The sequence below is a fragment of the Sorex araneus genome, chromosome 7, assembly GCF_027595985.1.
Source record: "Sorex araneus isolate mSorAra2 chromosome 7, mSorAra2.pri, whole genome shotgun sequence".
In the NCBI taxonomy this organism is placed as follows: domain Eukaryota; kingdom Metazoa; phylum Chordata; class Mammalia; order Eulipotyphla; family Soricidae; genus Sorex; species Sorex araneus.
The window spans coordinates 73,546,864-73,565,164 of NC_073308.1; the positions used below are offsets into that span (position 1 = coordinate 73,546,864).

Consider the following 18,301-nt stretch of genomic DNA (forward strand, 5'->3'; position numbering starts at 1 on the left):
CGCTCTGGCAAATGGACCTTATGTTTTATACATAAATTAAAGCTGGCATGGACAAGGGGAGGAAAGCAATATCCAGCAGAAATGTCTTACACCTTTGATTGCAGTAGATTGGACTGTGGTTGCCTTTTAGAAAGTTCATGGCTGGGAAGTTATTCTCAGGCAAACTTCATTTTAAACTACATTTGTAAAATATTGTCCAGAATCTTTGAGAGTCATCTAATCGTCTGTTCTCAGACAGTCAGTTGTTTCATGGCTGCTGTGAACAGAGCTTCAGGGAACGTAGAAGAGATGTGGGGGTACAGAGTATAGATACACAGCGGTGTCCTACCTGGCTTGAAGGAAAAACGAAATTGTGGATGTAACTGGAGGATCAGTGGTGGATGAGTCAGCCAGAAGGAAGGGGAGAGACACAGGATGATCTCTCTCCCATGTGGAAGGTGACGGCACAGGGTAGGGGAGTAACAAATACTCAACGACTGTCGAACCCGAGAGCTCGTTTACAGAACCAATTTACTAAGGACTAGTTCTAGGGGTGTGGATAGGGGGACGATGGAACACTGGGAGAGCGCGGGGAAGAGGGAAATTGACACTCTGGGGAAGGGTGTGTGGTTGGGATGCTGTACATAGGAAACTGTTAGCAACAGTATTGTAAATCACAGTACTTCTGTTGGAAAAAATGAAACGGGAAACGCGAAACAACAACAAAAACACCACCCCCCCCCCTCCAAACCTTAAACACCGAGTTTCTATGTTTGGAAAGGGACAGGATTCAACCTGAGATCTCAGGTATTATTGTGTAAAACCAAATCAATTTGAGCCCATGTCTTAGATTCAGACCCAGGAGGAAAATGGCATCTTAAGCGGATGTGGTTGACAGGAAGGCGATTGGGATCTGCCCCTTTCTTTGCATGAAGAAGATGAGCTGGTCAGTTTCAAGAAAGATTTCGAAAATGCTGTCTAGATTAATACACTAGCCAGATGAAAAAATTCTGCCCATGATGAGGTTTTTCAAATGCCATTTAATTTCTGACTCTCACCAATTTATTACTTCTCAGAAAAGGCAGTGCTTGTATAGTACTGAATTTCAGCAATCATTTAGGTATTAAAACTAAGTCAGAAGCTGTTAGACTTACGTTCAACCACTAAGTGGCAACTTATCGTCCTCATACCCTCCTAGGTCTGGTGGCTTATTTCGTCTTACTTTTCATTCTGGACATTTTCACAGGTCTTACTTCTGAAGTCCTGGTCCTCCTTGATGGCTTGAAGAAAGTTTCTTGTGCTTCCGCTGATGCTTATGTCTGTTTATGAGAAACAATGGGACGGGACAGGGAGATGTTATTGCCAACTCCTCCGATATTTTGGTGCTTCTTTTGTCCAAGCAGACATGCTACTTGTTGCCATGGGCTGAAATCTAAGTAAATCTTCATTATTCTACAAGTTGTTGAGCGTTTCCCTTGAAACCACGTTTTTCCATTGAGTTTGAGTCTCTGGCTCCGTCTCCTGCTGTTCGAGTCCTTAGAATGGAATGGAATTTCTCAATATATAGACAGTTTGATTCAGAACTGAGCCCATTGGTTTTTCTGTTCCTTTAGAAAGAGCTTGGGATGTATAGATGCACCTTTGACTCCGATTTGCTTGCTACAGAGCCTGAACACAAAGCGTGTTTCCTTCTTCTCTGAGCTACAGATGGCAAAAATGCTTCGCCTGCCAAGGAGCTTTATTTGTTTCTAGATTCTGACTGTCCCATTATAGGACTTGGTTATATTGAGATTTTAATGGTGCAAATAAGGGTCAAGGCGATGCTGTGTGCGAAATATTAAATCACTCTTTGGCTTTCTTGTATCTGACAGTGATTTTCTATTTTATCTTTAAAAGCGGAAGTTCACGAGTTTTTCATCCAGCGGAGTGGTTGAACCGTAATTTTGTTCAGGCCCATTGAAACCTGCCAACCATATAAAAACTGTTGCCAGTATGGGACACGTCTTCCTTGTGCTGGATAGAAAGAGTGTCACTGTCTGGATGTAGACTTAAAATAAAAATGTGTTCCTCCATTAAAATGAAACAGCACGAGTTGACTTCTCCCAGGTGGCTTTGTATAGAAATGAGGAGCAGCGTGGATTTTTCTTGATGGCATCTGCAATTTTCTAACTAGAAATGATGCGTGTGTGTTTACTATACACATACCTGTGCATGTGGATAAACATGCACAGTTATCTCATGAGCGTGGAGACATTTATTCAGATGCTTGAAATAGTCCAACATAATGTCAACTTTGAGTTGGAGCTAACTTTCTTTAGACTTACTTTTTGACTATGTATGAATGCAAACAGAGATTTTTGTTAGTTTGTCTTAAATTTCTTATTTCCATTCTGGTGTTGCCCACTTCTTACCTTGAGATATGTAACTCCTTTGTTCTACTTACTGGGCTACTCTTAGCAATCTCCCCCTTAGAGAAGCCCACATAGTTCTCTCTCTTTTTCCTTCTTTCTTTCCTTCTTTCTTTCCTTCCTTCCTTCCTTCCTTCCTTCCTTCCTTCCTTCCTTCCTTCCTTCCTTCCTTCCTTCCTTCCTTCCTTCCTTCCTTCCTTCCTTCCTTCCTTCTTTCTTTCTTTCTTTCTTTCTTTCTTTCTTTCTTTCTTTCTTTCTTTCTTTCTTTCTTTCTTTCTTTCTTTCTTCCTTCCTTCCCTTTTTTCTTCCTTCCTTCCTTCCTTCCTTCCTTCCTTCCTTCCTTCCTTCCTTCCTTCCTTCCTTCCTTCCTTCCTTCCTTCCTTCCTTCCTTCCTTCCTTCCTTCCTTTCTTTCTTTCTTTCTTTTCTTTCTTGTCTCTCTGTGTCTGTCTGCCTGTCTCTGTCTCTGTCCCTCTCCCTCTCTCTCTATAGTCCTTAAGTAAAAGTATTTTACTCCAAAACACCAACTGTTCTACATTTACTTTAGAACACAATTGCACTTAAGTGTCCGGACTTAAAAGTTCCTTGGGAGAGCTAAGTCTTTATCAGTAGCTGGAGACCAGTCTCATATTCCCCCATTTCCTGTGTTTTTTCCTGGCGGTGCTGTCACCCTGCTAATAATGGATAGCCAGAAACTTGAGGTCATAGCTCAGTATGTCAAGCCAGTCCATTTTGCCTCTGCCATCCTTTCCACACATTCCCTTTTTATTCAGACCATCACTGCCCCAACGAGAGACCCATGTAGGATTCTGCGTGACCGTTTTGCGTTCCAATTTCTCTCTATTCCAGATGATTCCAGGTGATTACTGCTCAGATCATTTTCTGACATCTCACTTTGTTCGTCCAGGTTGAGTTCAGTTTGAGGTTCGTTTGAAGCTTCCCAGCTTGGTATCCGAGCTCCTGCCTTATGCAGCTCTGTGCATGGAGATGGACACTTCATGGAGGGTCATTTCAAGCACCATCCTGGGACAGTCCCAGCTCACAGAGAGTTCTGCCACTCATTCCCCCCACCAGGGTTCCAGCTCTTCTGGATGCAGGTTCTAACCTTTTCTCTGTCTTGGTTTTCGTATGCCTTGGTAATCCAGTCAGATGGGTCTAGGATTTTTGTCTCCTTGTTTGTTTTTGGTCCACACCCAGTGATGCTTGGTGATCACTCCTGGCACTGTGCTCAAGGGTTACTGCTGGGGAGGCTCAGTGACCATATGGGGTGCTGGGGAGCAAACCCGGGTTGGCACATGCATGGCAAATACCCTCCGTGCTGGACTATCTCTCTGGCCCCGAGTCTAGGGATTCTTGAAAGTCTTTGCCCTTCGATCCATGAACTTGAGCCCCGTGGGTATGGGAAGCATATTCTCATGGCAACAGACCCAAAATTGGTCTTGTGGAGTTTACAATAGTGGGGGGCAATGCTAAGATACCTCATATTCAAGTGTTAAATTGCTTCTGGCCTGTGGTGTGAGGAAGATAGGAAAAGTAACATGCAGGGAAGGTGGGTGAGCTGGGAAAGTCTGTTTTGAAGAGGGAAGTTTTCAGCAAAGGGCCAGATGAAGTGGGAAAAAGCAAAAGAAACCCAGCAAGCTGCATCCCTGGACTCTTGCGCTCTCAGTAGGTGGGCCTGTCCTTCAGGAAGTTCCGTGTCGTCCTACAGTGGCTCCTCTCTGGCTCAGACGCTATTTAGTCTCAATCCACCAACTCATCGGACTCATAGACTCGTTCGAGTTCGAAGCAGGCACGGAATTCACCTAATCTACTTGCTAATTGTGAAGAGGTGGCAGCTAAGATATCAAGAGGTGAATTGATTTCAGTGACAAAATGAAATCATTTTAAACCAGCAATTAGAACCCAGGTCATCTGCGTCCCACAGTTGTGTTTAAACCCAGTTTTCTGAGTAATGAGATTCAGAGGAGGAGGGCCTCTGGGATCTTGGAAGAGGTAGAAATAGCTGCGTTTAATTTATCGTGGGCTTTCTTAGAAGCTTGTTAATATTGATGTCTCCAGTGAACTGTTTGTTTTTTTCTTGACCCCTCGGAGCCTGCTGATTCTGAGTCAGACTCACCGGGATTTTCACATGTTGCTGTCTCTCTTTTTATTTTTTCAGTACCGTGAGGTGGTTTTTGGTTATGTAAGTGTGCTACTAGGCCAACCCGTATGTACATCTGCAGGTTGGATATTGAGACGTCTCTGTCTTCCACTATAGGTTGCCTTTCTGTTCAGTGTAGCACTGCACTGTGGCACTGCCATCCTGTTGTTCATCGATTTGCTTGAGCGGGCTCCAGTAACGTCTCCATTGTGAGACTTGTTACTGTTTTTGGCATATCGAATATGCCACGCCACGGGTAGCTTGCCAAGCTCTACCGTGCAGGCGGGATACTCTTGGTAGCTTGCTGGGCTCTCCGAGAGGAACAGAGGAATCAAACCCGGGTCGACCACGTGCAAGGCAAATGCCCTCCCCGCTGTGCTATCGTTAAATCTGTTCAATGTATTTAAAAATATTGCTTTCTGTATACAATCCCTATAAAGTCATGAACTTTAATGGAATATAGCCTTATTCTCCCAGTGACATTCTGAGGATGAAGTAGGCCTAACCATGGATTTTAGAGAGCAGAGCAGTCTTTACCTCATCGTTGGTCAAATGCATGTTCATGCTAGATTCTTCATGGGGAGCATCACATTGGGATGTCTTGACACGGCTGCTGTATGCTCACTGTGAGTTAGCTCCCAAGGTGACTTGGATGCAGTGATCCTGGAGCTGGAGATTTAGCACATGGGTCCAGGGGCTCCTGCACTTGTCTTGAGTGCCACCAACTCTGCATTGATCCCCAGTAACAGTTGGCCAGGAGCAGCCCTGGGGGTTGCTGCTGTGACCCCAAAACAGAAACAAAAACATTTTCCCTTTGAACACAGCACATCTGAACACAGAAATTGGGAGCGCAACTCTAGTTTTGTGTTCTTTTCTACACTGTTTGAAAAAGACATCATTTTCTTAATTTATCAAAAAACCTTTCCTTTACAGGTATCCTTTTCATAGAGTCGGCAGCCATTGTTCTTTGAAATGCCGATGTTTAAATATCTTAGGAGAGAGGATAATTCTTAAAAAACTTTTCTTACTTTAGAGCCATGTTTCCAGACTGTAAACTAAGCTTTTGCCCCATGCTGGCTAACGGAGGAAATATCATTCTTCCTTGGTTTTTCTTCCCTCCGGGAGGAAGAGGTGTGGTGTCCACCATTTTATGGGACTTTTAAGCAGGTATGAACTTGGTGGCGTGGGAGAAAAAAAAAGTGCTTTGAACTTGAAACAGCGGGACACCTGGGCAGTCTTAGGCCGGGGCCGGTGCTGGCTCGAGCTCCGCCAAGATTCAACCTGGGTGGCCATGCCTTTGCACAGCCACTTTGCTGCTGAACGAGCAGGATCCAGAGCCAGCTATATGACTTGGGGTTCCAGCGAGTGCTTGCAGCCATGTCTCCAGACTGTGAACTAAGCTTTTGCTCCATGCTGCCCTAGGAAGGGAAATGATTCAATTTCCAACTTAAATATCCCTGAACTTAATTACTAAAATACAGAAATCCTAAAACCGCGTGGCTGCTACCGTGGCCACGCAACTTTATATTTCTTCATTCTCATCGGTGGAAAACTAATTATCAAATATTTCCCTGTCAATAGGGCTGTATTCTTGGGGGATGAATTCCAACAAGAATAGTGAGTTCTGTGTTGAAACTCCAACAACAATAGTGAATTTTGTGTTGAAATATGGAATGTAATCAAGGTAGAGAGAAAAGGAAGTGAAATTTTTCAGTTATGCAGTGGGGGTGGTTGAGGGGGTGGGGTGTGGGATGTATACCGGTTTTTTTTTTTCTTTTTGGTGGTGGAATATGGGCACTGGTGAAAGGACGGGTGTTTGAGCATTGTATAACTGAGACATAAGCCTGAGAACTTTGTAACTTTCCACATGGTGATTCAATAAAATACATTAAAAAAAAATAAACTTTTCTTACTTTTAAGGTTATCCTCCCAACTAGCGGTGGGAGCTGGGCGGACCCTCCAGTGATCTCAGTCAGTCCACAGGGCTGTTAGTGCAGGTTCTGGGGTCCTCATGCTCAAGGGCTTCAGGGCTAGCCGGGCAGTGCGCAGGGGTAGGATTCTTTTCAGAATATGCAAATTGTCAACACAGTTGAAGTGCAGGGCGTGGTTTCAAAGTGTCTTCTTTGGTTCCTTTTGGAAGTGAACTGTGTCTGATTAATTTTGTCTTTGTGCCTTAATTACAGTATATACTTAAGTGATTAGTTATATTTGTTATAATTAAAGATACGGCATCATTCTCTCTCTCTCTCTCTGTCTCTCTCTCTCTGCCTCCCTCCCTTCCCCTCTCCTCTTGTTTCTGGACCATACCCAGTGGTGCTGCTGGTGGTATCCAAGGGCATATATGTGGTGCCGAGGATTGAACTAGAGTTGACTACATGCAAGGCAAGCACCAAATCCTGGAATCTACTAAATCGCCAGCCCCAGTAAATCACTTGTTTTAGGTTTTTTTCTTCTCTTGCCAAGGATGGAACCCAAAACCTCACACATGCAAGGCGGATGTTCTACCACTGAGCTACATCCCTGGTTCGTTCAGTATTCCTTAATGGAAGGATGCACAAGTGAATATGTATACACTGCCAGTTCTTTAGTAGAGAAAATATAAGGCATTCCTAGCAGGGGAAATATTCTGCACAATTTTGCCTAGTGTTGAAATGTGTTTAGAGTACTCTAAATTTTGTCTCATGCCTCCTTCCTGCCGTTCCCAGGCTAATGGCACTCTTCATGGCAGGCCTGAGTACTCTATTAAGCTTCGAAAAGAAAAATATGGCTAAAGACTGTATTAAAATACATGCAATTGAACCAACAGGAAAATGTTCATTTCTGCAGGCATAAAATTACTAACAGAGTATGAAAATTAAAGGTCAGTTTGGGAAGAGCTCTCCTGAAGTGAAGTTTATGAATAAGCATATATTATATAAGAAGGGAAAAATCGATTGTGTATCAAAGTAATGCTTTTTTAAAAAGTACTTCAGCTGTCTTACAAAATCTGAAGCAGGAGAAATATAGAAACATTTATGAGTCTTAATCTCTGGCTTATCAGATTTTTTTTTCCTCAAATGTTCCCTGTGTGATATAAAAAGTAAAGGGGATTTAAAAAAATAAAGCTCTTAAAGGACTCTAATGTGAAAATAGGCTGTAAAAATATAGGAAAATAAGGATTCCAAATAGACAATATTGAAGAGCAAAAACTGAACAAGTGAGAAAGAGTCACCTCTTCTCTTTTGTCCTTGGAATCCAAGTCTGTAGCCTGAATTCCTGTGCTTGGGAGTATCCTTTTAGTTACTAAGCTCCTCTGAACAAAATCTAAAAAATCAAGTTCATTCAAAATCTGTTCAGATATGAACCAGCTCATCTTAGGTTAGGAATTTTGATATATCTGCTTCCTCCGCAAAATTCTTAAAAACCCATACGGACTAATTCTCAAAGCACCATGTAAAGTTTTTGCATTTCCTGTCTCAAGAATCAAGAGCCACAGAATATATATTTTTTTCTTCTTTCGTGATACATTTTATTATAAAATTTGACAGAAGCAACCGAGGAGAGAGAGAGAGAGAGAGGAGATAACCCCCAGAGACTTTTGGTTTTCCAGCTGACAAAATCCCAGCATCACTTTGAGTAATTTCTCTTTCCTGGCTGTATTTATTTTGTATATAATCTGACGGAGAGCCAGGACAGAAAGAGAAATACATTCTGTCATTTTCAACTAAAAGAAAGGTTTGAAGTGCATTTACAAGGTTATTGCCAGGGTAATTTTCCCCCTTTCCCTTTTTTTTTAAGAGTAATCTTTCTGAGATTCCGACTGGACAGCCAGCAGCTCCATTGCTAAATAGACGGTTCCCAGTGGAGTTGTGCCAAGTGGTTTTCTGTGGGGGCAGCGGGTGATGGATGTGAGGCCGGGGAAGCAGGGCCTGAAGAGGCTCCGCCTCAGTGCGGACCCGGGCTCAGGGTGATGGACTTAGGGAGGAGGGAAAAGCAGGTGTCTAACGGCTTGAGTGCCACACACCTGGTCTGCCTCTGTGTCCAATGCTCTCCTCTGTAGGCTGAAGAGGGACAGACGAGACTTGAAAGAATGGAGCCCAGTGCCAGTGCAGAGAAACAGGTGTTAGCTGAGAGAGAGGCTTTAAAATCAGAGTGAAAGGCAGGAACCCTTGATTCCCCTCTCAAAGGAGAAGCCTGCATGGTTAGTGCGGGGATGGACAGAAGATCCTGATCATGGCCTCCCTGCCTCCTGACTGCACAGGGGTGCTCGCAAAGGGGTGCTCACAAGGCAGGGCTTGCACCAGCACAAGAGAGGGTTCGAAGGAGCCAAAGGCGGGGGGCGTTGGCCAACACAAGGGAGGTTCCAGGGCTCGCTCAGGATGGGAGATGTGTAATGGGTAGGCTATGGACTGAACATGATGCCCCTTAGTACCCATATTGCAAATCAACATCCAAAAGGAGAGAGAGAGAGATTGAAAGGGGATGTGCCTACCACAGAGGCAAGTAGTCGGGGGATGGGTGGGGGGCATGGGAGGGAAACTGGGGGACATTGGCGGTGGAGAACGGGCACTGGTGGAGGGATGGGTACTCGATCATTGTATGACTGAAACACAATCACGAACGTTTGTAAGTCTGTAACTGTACCTCATGGTGATTCATTAAAAATAAAAATAAATTTTAAAAAAGAGAAGATTCCAGGTAGCCAAGACTTTGGCATATGTGTTCACTAAAGGAAATGACTATTAATTTTTGGTACTAGCTTCCCAGCATCTCCCTTCCCCGACAGATCTGATGCGAGATATGAGCCTTCTGTAGCCCCCTTTGCGACATTTCTATGATAAGTCATAACTTTTTATTTTGGCTTGAGCGGAGCCATCGGACCTGTTTCATTGGTGGGGTCTGCAGGGGTTTTGAGATAACTGCATTTGTGGAGTATCTGGCCGTGGTACTTCATTTCTAATGCCAGTTCCAGTTTGATTTGTTTGAGAGAATCATGGGCAGAGGAAGGTCTGTGGCAGTTTGCATGTGTGTCACTGTCACTGTCACTGTCATCCTGGTGCTCATCGATTTGTTCGAGCGGGCACCAGTAACGTCTCTCATTGAGAGACTTATTGTTACTTTTTTTTTTTCTTTTAGCTTTTTTGGGTCACACCCAGCAATGCTCAGGGGTTATTCCTGGCTCTGCACTCAGGAATTCCTCCTGGAGGTGCTCGGGGGACCATATGGGATGCTGGGAATTGAACCCGGGTTGACTGCATTCAAGGCAAATGCCCTACCCGATGTGCTATCGCTCCAGCCCCTTGTTTTTGGCATATCCAATATGGCACGGGTAGCTTGCCAGGCTCTGACGCACAGGCTTGATTCTCTCAGTAGCTTGCTGGGCTCTCTGAGAGGGGCGGAGGAATTGAACTCGGGTTGGCCGTGTGAAAGGCGAACGCCCAACCGCTGTGCTATTGCTCCATGTGTGTAGGGGGGGGAAATACCCAGCTTTTTGTTCTAGCACGTGGTGGAAAACACAATAGAATGTTGAACAAATGGCCATGCCATTGCTCCAGAGATATCCTGGGTACATTATTCAGTAGTGGAAGTCATGGAGGCAGTGAGTAGAGTCCTTTCTTTATAGAAGTTTCTTTGCCTTAACCAGTATGTGTGTGTGTTGTGTGTGTGTGTGTGTGTGTTTGAAATTGGCCCACAAAGTGGAAAGAATATTCCTTCGTTGAGAATTGGTGTGTTTGTCTTGGGTGTGTGTGTGTGTGTGTGTGTGTGTGTGTGTGTTTGAAATTGGCCCACAAAGTGGAAAGAATATTCCTTCGTTGAGAATTGGTGTTTGTCTTGGGTCTGAGCCTGGCAGTCCAGCTGTGCGTACAGTTTATCAGGCGCTGTGCTCAGGGCTCAGCACCGAGGGCGTTTGGGAGTGCTGGGGATTGAACCAGCTGAGCTGCATGCAAGGCAAACGCCTTACCCTCGGTGCTATCTCTCTGGCCCTGCTTTCCGATGTTTTGAATATCCACTTTCAACTCAAAGACGTGCAGGTTGATTTTTGCCTATTTTAAGCTTCACCTAACAGGATTGTGGGAGTCATGTTGCCTGGTGTTACTTTCTGTTGAATAGCAGGCGTAGGAAACTGACTCACTCGGGTCTTTGCACACGAATATAGTGTTTACCTTTATTTTGTTGTGCACATTTCTTAGTCATATGCCTGCGCCGTGATTTCTGAGTACATGGGGCAAAGAGTGTGTCGAGTGGCGGTTTTTCTGGGGCTGCCATGACCACCCTTTCTAGGGCACGCTAGCAGGCATTGCTCACCATGCACGTGAGGCAGGGTAGCTCTGGGTCTTATGTCTGCATTCACGACAGGATGTCGCTATCACGCTAATTATTGCTCCAGAACTTAAGAGACTCCAGTTGTTCGACATGGCCAGAAACAGCTGGTGTCCCGAGGCCGTGGGATTGTCGCAAAGTCTGTGAGAGTTTAGTGGCGCTGCGTGTAATATTAACATGAGCTGAAAACATGTTTGGAGGCTGTTTGAATTGTTCCCTCTGTAAAGTGGCTGTTAAGTGTTTCCCCATTTCTTTGGTGAGATGTTAATGGTTTCCTTAGTGGCATTTGGGGGTTTACTGTATATTTCTGGGCATAAATCAGTTTAGTTGTGCATGTTGCAAAGACCCTTTCTACTCTGTGATGTCCTTGGGCTTTCATCCTGTTGCCTCTGATGACTTACCTATTTATTTATTTCATTTCTTTTTGTGGAGTTTGGAGGCCTGTTTTTGTTTTTTTTTTTTCTTTTTGGGTCTCACCCGGCGATGCACAGGGGTCACTCCTGGCTCTGCAATCAGGAGTTACTCCTGGCGGTGCTCAGGGGACCATATGGGATGCTGGGGCTCGAACCCGGGTCGGCCACGTGCAAGGCAAACGCCCTACCCGCTGTTACCCGCTGTGCTATCGCTCCAGCCCCTGGAGGCCTGTTTTAACCTGACACCACGCAGTGGTGCTCAGGGCTTATTCTGGGCTGTGTGGAGAGAGAACTCCTAGGGATACTCAGGGAACTGTGTGTGATGCCAAGGATGGAACCTGCATTGTCTCTGTGCAAATTGTTGTTTCTCTGGGCCAAGTGACTTTTAAAGTAGATGACTTGGAAAAAAAACTTTATTATTAGCATTTCCTTTCTTTTTGTTAGTAATATGTGTGTTAAAAAAAAATCTACCCCATATTTTAAAATACTTTCCTAAGTTATTATTTTATCACTTTTAAATTATTATTATTTTATCATCTTAATGGTATTATATAATATCATTTAACATAATAATATCACTTTAATCTAAATGACAGTCTCTTGTCCGCATGCCTGACTGTCTTCCCTGGGGCCCCTCGGAGGGGATGGGGCAGAAGACCACAGGAACCTAGCTACAGCCATGCTCGAGGCCCCTCTCCACATGTTCGGACAGGCCTCACGCATGAAGGTACCAGCAGAGGAACCCAGGTGTATGTAATCCCATCAACAGCCAACATCCAGAGACTTAATAACAAACTCCCAGAAGCGATATCTTGTAGCCTACTTCTCCTTCTGGGAGAAACTGGCAAGCTTCTGAGAGTTTCCTGCCCACATGGGAAAGCCTTGCAAGCTTACCATGGTGTATTCATATGCTAAATTCAGTAACAAGCTGGATCTCATTCCCCTGACCCTGAAAGAGCCCCCAGTGCAACATCCTTTGGGACGGCAGGGTCCAGAGAGACTTCTAAGATTCTCAGAGAAGGGACGAAATGAGGGGCCGGAGCGATAGCACAGCGGGTAGGGTGTCTGCCTTGCACGCGGCCGACCCGGGTTCGATCCCCGGCATCCCATATGGTCCCCCAAGCACTGCCAGGAGTAATTCCTGAGTGCAAAGCCAGGAGTAACCCCTGAGCATCGCTGGGTGTGACCCAAAAAGAAAAAAAAAAAAAAAAAGAAGGGACGAAATGAGAGGTTACTGAGCCCGCTCAAGAAATCGGTCATTAACGGGATTTCGTGATCATGAATCTAAATGATAGCACAGCAGGTAGGGCATTTGTCTTGCAGGAGGCCAACCCAGGTTCGATTCCTCCATCTCTCTCGAAGAGCCTGGCAAGCTACCGAGAGTATCTTGCCTGCACAGCAGAGCCTGGCAAGCTCCCCATGGTGTATTCAATATGCCAAATATAGTAACAAGTCTCACAATGGAAACGTTACTGGTGCCCGCTTGAGCAAATCAATGAACAACGGGATGACAGTGCAACAGTGCAAATCTAGGTTTAAAATGTGTATATGCATGTAAATGTATATATATACACATATATACACACTTGTGCATATATGTATATATGTATATGTACATATATGTATATGTGATAAAACTGGAAGCATTATTTAGACTCGGGTGATGAGTATGTTTCATTTTCATTTATTCTATATACATATCTACTTAATATATCTCTTTAAAGGTCTGATATTTCCTGATGATTATCCACGCCAATCCACGATGCTGCTTTTTCCTGAGTGAAATACCCCTTCATGCACGCATGGGTATGTTTAGGGACTCTGTTCTCTGTCTTTAGCTTTTTGTCCATCTCTACACCAAAACCAAACTATCCTAACTATTACTGATCAGTAATAAACCTTTATATCTTGTAGTGAAATTGTCCATATTTATGATTATTATAAAATACCTTAGTTCTTTGATTTTTACATAAACATTTAAATTAGTTGGTTAACTATTACACATACAGTTATTAAATATTAATTTATGACTGCATTAAATCAACTCTCATTATATACACTTGAGGAAGAATGGTAAATTTACAATATTGATTTTTCCAGTCCATAAGATTGTTGTAAGTTTATTATCTACTGTTCTATTTACCTCTTTGGTAAATCCCAATAAAATTTAAAGAAAATTTATAATATTTTTGCATTGATTAGGAATTTGATGACATTTTGTTCTCGTTTTAACAGTAACATGATTAATTGACTTCAAATTTTTACTAATACTATAATTGTTGAATTTTTTTTTTTTTTGCTTTTCGGGTCACACCCAGCGATGCACAGGAGTTACTCCTGGCTCTACACTCAGGAATTACTCCTGGTGGTGCTGGGGGACAATATGGGATGCTGGGAATAGAACCCGGGTCAGCCATGTGCAAGGCAAACGCCCTACCCACTGTGCTATTACTCCAGTCCCAATTGTTGGATATTTTATTGAATTTCATAATAGCACCTTTTTTCAAATGTGCATTATGCTCCATCTTCTTGCCTTGTTATATAGTGAACGCAGATTCAGGTACAGGTTTTATTAAATATCATCTTACCCTTTGTTCTCATGTTCCTGATCCCAAAGGGAAAACTTTCACAGTTGTGATCTTTATGTATAGTGCTTTAGATATGGTTCTAGATTTAAGGAGTTTCCTTCTTCAGGTTTTCTCATATTTTTACTAGGAATTAGCATTGAGCATTCACCGTTATTTTGTTATCAGGTATTCATGAGATTTTTTTTCATTTAATATCTCAAGACAGTTAAATATCAAAGTGGTTACACAGATTAAATTATATAATTACATAATTGGGCTGCAGCAAAAGCACAGCGGGTAGGGCATTTGCCTTGCACGTGGCCGATCCGGGTTCGATTCCTCCCCACTCTTGGAGAGCGCGGCAACGTACCAAGAGTATCCTGCCCGCACGGCGGAGCCTGGCAAGCTATCCGTGGCATATTTGAATGCCCAAAACAGTAACAAGCAGTCTCACAATGGAGACGTTACTGGTGCCCGCTCGAGCACATGATGAGCAATGGGATGACAGTGACAGTGATACATTGAATTACATAGTCAATTATATAGTAATTGCAATGATTTAAGATAGGACGTGTGTCTTTTGTTTCTCTGTTTTGGCTTTTGACTGCATTAGGCTGTGTTCCGGACATGCTCCTGGCTCAGCACTCCGGGTTCCCTCCTGGCGGGGTTTGGGGACCACTGGTGGTGCCAGAGACGGAACCCCGGTTTGTGGCCTGCTAGGCAGTGCTTCACCGGCTGTATTATCGCTCCGGCCCTCGACTTGTTTCTTACTTGGGATTTTAATTAAAAACCTTGACTCAAAACCTTCAACTATGTCTGGGTATGTGACTCAGTGGTAAATGCATGTCTTTCATGCATGACACTAGGGTTTGATCCTCTGCACTGCAAAAAAGAAAAAGAAAAAAAAAGAAAAGAGAAAAGAGAGACCTCCAACCCTGCAGTGCTCTTTCTGGGAAGTTGTATGTCATCATCATATTGTTAGATTAATCTGTTTTATCATTGCTTAATCATAACATTGACAAATCTTCCACAATATGAGAAATTTGGCTATTAGTTTTTTGGTGTCAGACTCAAGTTGTGTTTTTCAATCAAGTTTTTTCATTTTTTTCTGCAGTGTCAAATATGAAACTGTGTAAACATATATTTTATATAGGTTTGAATTTCTTATGTATAAACCTTTATTTTTAAGTATATAATGTATCTATTTCTAAGAGGAAAATAATCTCTAAACATGTCTCTCTTTACTAGAAGAGTTTTCCATTCAGTGTCTTATTTGCTAAATTTCCTTTTCATCACGCTAAACAAGACCCCATGAACAATAGGATGGCTCCTCTTGGTTTACACCAAGCTATACTTGTTCCTTCCCTAGGACTTTGTGATTTTGTCATGGGACCTGATCTCTCAAACAAGTCTGCTACATTGACTAACTAGATCACAGCTCCTTAAACTTTTCTCCACTTCCGACTTCTTTTCACCCATCTTCACCCCATTTCAAGAAATGCAGGGTTGAGCATTGCTAGAAATACCTGGGATTCATGATAGTGGTTGATTTTGAATTAATTTCTTTTGGTCATTTCCGTGTCCAGAGATCTTTTACTGTTACCAATTTTTTCAGGACCCCCTGATGTTACATGACCCTTATGAGATTGAAGTCCACAGTTCAAAAAACTGAAAAATAGACTGTAGCACTGTCCTCCTATTGTTCATCGATTTGCTCAAGCAGGCACCAGTAACATCTCCATTTTGAGACTTGCTGTTACTGTTTTTGGCATATTGAATACGCCACGGGTAGCTTGCCAGACTCTGCCATATTGGCGGAATACTTTCGGTAGCTTGCCCGGCTCTCTGAGAGGGATGGAGGGATCGAACCCAGGTCGGCCACATGCAAGGCAAATGCCCTACCCGCTGTGCTATCGCTCCAGTCCTAAAAAATAGAGAACCAGCATTAATTCGTGTAGCAAGAGGCATATATAAAAAGAGAGAGGAAAAAATGGAGCAGAGTGAGGTTAGAGAGAGTGAGAGAGAATTCAATTTTTTGCTTGAACTGATTTGGTTTAGAATTCCTGCTCATATAACTTATAAAATCCTGACCACTGTATTATTAGTTTGGTTTTACTTTATATACATGCTGTCACTTAAAATCAGATGGATGATTTTCATGTTCAAGCCTAGCTGAGATTCTGAAATCAGTTGGAGAATAAGCGTGTGATATTTCAAGGGAAGATGCCTTATCTTCATCTGGTGACAAAGTGCAGTGGGACTCGAATGAGCTATTTACTTCTCGATATTTTATATTATATTCTAGGGATGGCTCATGGCGGTAACAAAGAGGCCAGAACTGCAGCGGCTAAGAGGGTAATTTATTTCTCTGAGGGTGAGGAGGAACAGCGGTGCTCAATTTCACAGGACGATGAAGAATAGGGAGGCCTGGGGAATTAAGACATCGCTTTTGTTTGCATCTCATTGAAATAATTTAGTGATTTGGCTGCATCTAAGCAACAAGGAAGACTGGTACCACGCTAGCTGGCCGGCCCTGCAGAGGGCTTCCATCACTGCCGAGAAGAGGAGACTGTTTCGGTAGAGCTTTAGACGCTGCTTTCCCAGGCTCTGTCTCAAGCCAGCGCATCTGTCAGGAGGAACGCAATACGTCTTTAGAACTGCGTTCAGTAATGCTCCTCACAGCCTCGGTGGCACTAAAGGCCTCAAAGTTAAAGAGACGAGGGGCTATTCTGTACTTATATATATTTTAAACCCTTTAGCCCTTTTATTCCTTACTAAAATCACATCACCTTGTGTTGTGTCAGAGGTCTTTTATTTTCAATTTGCGTTCGGATCTGGAATGTTCTCTCGGCTTTGATGCCCACAGCAGCCCTTTCATCGCTGGGGGTCTTCATTCCCGTGCTGATCGTAGCACAGCTCTTTAATATCGAGGAAGTTCTGCTATTTATCCACCAAACAATTCTTCCCAAATGCCAAGTCAGTGGAGAGCTTTTCAGGTTATTTATTGTTTTTCTCTAATATTCTTTTTTTTTCAGGATATACGATTTTTGTGCTTATGTGCTTTGAACTATTTGGAAAAAATATAGAAATGGTGGATTTCAAGAAAAAAAAGTTTCGTTAAGACAAAGATCTATCTTAAAGGAAAATCTTGGTATTTAATATGTGTATTTGTGTTCTGTGAGTTGTGTCTAAAGAAAATATTCTCTAAGATACGCTATAGATTTTGTTCCAGGTGATAATTTCTATCCAAATAGCACTCACTCTGTTCACTTTGAAAAAAGCAAGCTTTGGCGGTGATGCTATCTTCTAAGCGTTATCAAAGTATTACACACTGGCTTTAATATTCCACTTTTCATGCATATCTGCTTATTGCCAAATCAACTCACCTCTCTAGGAAAATTAAGACATGGAAATTACATTCAATCATTTTCACTTGACATTATCACATGTGGTCCTCAGAAGGCATTTGCTTTCATAATTTATTATAGGATTCCCTTCCCCTAATTCCATCCTCCTTTTTAAAATAGTTCGATTCTATCTTACTCTTGATTTTATTCCAATTTCCTCAGGAGTTGGCGAATAAGGTTGTTGCGGACTATTCACTTTACTGTTAGTATTTATTAAGTTTTAAAATGGGATAACACAATTTTACTAATAAAACTATGAATAAATTCTTTATTTTCAATATTATCTGGCATTGCTTAGAAGTATATCTAAAATGAAACAATCGAATTAGCCAAATAGTGAATTCTCCTTCCTCGTTTATGTTATTTTTTATATCATTGTGTTGTGGAATTTCTGTATAAAATAGATTTGTTCCAAATCTATTTGTTCCAAATCTATTTTATACAGAAATAGATTTGTTCCAAATCTATTGTAGTGTTTCTTTTGGTGTCATATGACATGAAAGTGGTTACTGAGGGACTGAGGAGACACAGTGCTAAGGTGCTTGCCTTGCTTGCAAATGATCCTGGTTCAATCTCTGGCACTAGATAGGGCCCTTTGAGAACTACCAAGAGTCAAACTGAGCACAGAGCCATGAGCAAGCTCTGAGTACTGCCAGGTGTGGCCCAAAACAAACAAAAAATTTCCAGTGTTATTAAAACATATAACCAAATGTCACCAGTACTTAGGGTAATTATTTTCAAAATGGTTCTAAAATCACTGTCCTAAAGGCTACTCACATTCAATAATAACAAACTTTTATTGCAAAAAATGACTATGTGAGGCTGGGGCACAACAGGTAGGGCGTTTGCCTTGCATGCAGCTGACCCCGGTTCGATTCTCACCATCCCATATGGTCCCCTGAGTACTGCCAGGAGTAATTCCTGAGTTCAAAGCCAGGAGTGAACCCTGTGCATTGCCAGGTATGACCCAAAACAATGAAACAAAAGACTATGTAAAGTAACTTCATATTGGTATAAAACTTCCAACATTTCTTAAATCCTCACATAAAATTTTCTCTCTATATATAAATTTGAAGCACACTATGATTT

General features: G+C 42.6%; 1 protein-coding gene across 8 annotated transcripts in view; it reads left to right on the forward strand.

Annotated features, from left to right (window-relative positions):
• Positions 1-18,301, forward strand: part of LOC129406491 (uncharacterized) — a 341,367-nt gene that overhangs the window by 28,933 nt on the left and 294,133 nt on the right. Inside the window, exon 3 of one of the 8 annotated variants that reach the window (XR_008631037.1) lies at positions 12,963-13,044. The exons of the other annotated variants lie outside the window; for them this stretch is intronic. The gene's annotated coding sequence lies outside the window, so the exon portion shown is untranslated. The remainder of the gene's footprint in view (positions 1-12,962; positions 13,045-18,301) is intronic. 8 annotated transcript variants of the gene reach the window in all.